Source organism: Mus caroli, chromosome 6, assembly GCF_900094665.2.
Source record: "Mus caroli chromosome 6, CAROLI_EIJ_v1.1, whole genome shotgun sequence".
NCBI classification, from domain to species: Eukaryota; Metazoa; Chordata; class Mammalia; order Rodentia; family Muridae; genus Mus; species Mus caroli.
In genome coordinates this window covers 120,980,339-120,981,984 of record NC_034575.1, presented here as the reverse complement: position 1 = coordinate 120,981,984, position 1,646 = coordinate 120,980,339, and the positions used below count along the sequence as shown (strand labels likewise).

The 1,646-nt window shown below is 50.9% G+C and overlaps 1 pseudogene; it reads left to right on the top strand.

The window, feature by feature from the left end:
* Nucleotides 1-1,646, top strand: part of LOC110295801 — a 9,477-nt pseudogene that overhangs the window by 4,173 nt on the left and 3,658 nt on the right.

Here is a 1,646-nt window from a genome sequence, read left to right as displayed (position 1 = left end):
CAGGCAGGCTGAACACTAAAGGCTCGTAACTTTGTTGGGTAAGAAACTGAAAGAAAGGGTCGTAGGTGATGCGTGTGTAGCCAAAGACTAGGAGACACTGTTGACACACNCTGTGCGGAGGAATCGAATGGCCCTTGCCTGAAGGACTCACGGGACATATGGTCTCTTTCTCTAGATGAAGTGCGCACNGGAACCTACCGGCAGCTTTTCCACCCAGAGCAGCTGATCACTGGGAAGGAAGATGCAGCCAATAATTATGCCAGAGGCCACTACACCATTGGCAAAGAGATTGTCGACCTGGTCCTGGATCGAATCCGGAAGCTGGTAAGAGGATTGCAGAGGAGGCTTTATATGGTAGCTGTCCGGGTCAAGAGGGTCAGGGGTGGAGGTGGGGTCATTGTACTGGTTGGGGTTACTTTACCATTGCTGTGATAAAACACCAGGACATGCATCTTAGGGAGAAAAGGTTTGTTTGACTTATACGTCCACAATGTTGTTTATCATTGCAGTTAGTCAGGGNAGGAACTGATGCAGAGGCCATGAAGGGGNGCTGCTTACTGCCTTACTCCCTGGNGCTTGCTCAGCCTNCTTCCTTGCAGAATCTAGGACCACCAGCCCAGGGGTCNTACCACTCACAAGGGTCTGGGCCCTCCCCACTATTCANTAATTAAGAAAATGCCCGACAGGCTTCCTACCGCCTGGTCCTATGGAGGCGTTTTCTTTAATAACGGGATCCCTCCTCTCAAACTTAAGCTGGTGTTAAGTTGACATAAAAGTATAAGGCACAGCCATCTTGGCAAATCTGTTAGAGTCAGGAATCTATCAAAAGTTTACCAAAATACCTTACTACAGACTCTGCTGAGATGCATCTACAAGTCATTGTGTTCAAACCCAGTGCGTCTGTATGGTAGACAGTCTGAATTTGCATCAGTTTGTAGAAATGGAAGTCCTGAATGCAGGGTGGAAGTCGGAATGTGGCTTTGTAGGCACTGGCTTATGTACTCTGGTTTTACCACAGGCCGATCTGTGCACGGGACTGCAGGGCTTCCTCATCTTCCACAGCTTTGGAGGTGGCACGGGGTCTGGGTTTGCATCTCTGCTGATGGAGCGGCTTTCAGTGGACTACGGCAAGAAGTCCAAGCTGGAGTTTGCCATCTACCCAGCCCCCCAGGTTTCTACAGCAGTGGTGGAGCCTTACAACTCCATCCTGACCACGCACACCACCCTGGAACATTCNGACTGTGCTTTCATGGTGGATAATGAAGCCATCTACGACATCTGCCGCAGGAACCTGGATATTGAACGTCCCACATACACCAACCTCAATCGTCTGATTGGGCAGATTGTGTCGTCCATCACAGCCTCCCTGAGGTTTGATGGCGCCCTGAATGTGGACTTAACAGAATTCCAGACCAACCTGGTGCCATACCCTCGCATCCACTTCCCACTGGCGACCTATGCCCCGGTCATCTCAGCTGAGAAGGCATACCATGAGCAGCTGTCAGTGGCAGAGATCACCAACGCTTGCTTCGAGCCAGCCAATCAGATGGTCAAGTGTGACCCTCGCCATGGCAAATACATGGCCTGCTGCATGTTGTACCGGGGGGATGTGGTTCCTAAAGATGTCAACGCGGCTATTGCCACCA